Genomic DNA, 222 nt, shown 5'->3' with positions numbered 1-222 from the left:
TAAATACGACGTTGCCAAATAGTGTACATATCACGTGACCAAGTAAGTGATAGAGAATAAAAAAGAGTAATGTTAATCTACGAATTGCGTGCGTTAACTTCATACTTGTTATTAATGTATGTTTTCACCCACCGTCGCGGGTACTGTAACACGATCGAAAAAATTTTGTTTAGGAAATCTATCATCCGGCTGCTAAAACGAAGCGCCGTCAATATGGGTAGA

The sequence above is a fragment of the Trachymyrmex cornetzi genome, unplaced genomic scaffold, assembly GCF_001594075.2.
Source record: "Trachymyrmex cornetzi isolate Tcor2-1 unplaced genomic scaffold, Tcor1.1 scaffold191, whole genome shotgun sequence".
In the NCBI taxonomy this organism is placed as follows: Eukaryota; Metazoa; Arthropoda; class Insecta; order Hymenoptera; family Formicidae; genus Trachymyrmex; species Trachymyrmex cornetzi.
Note: the sequence above shows the minus strand (reverse complement) of the source record.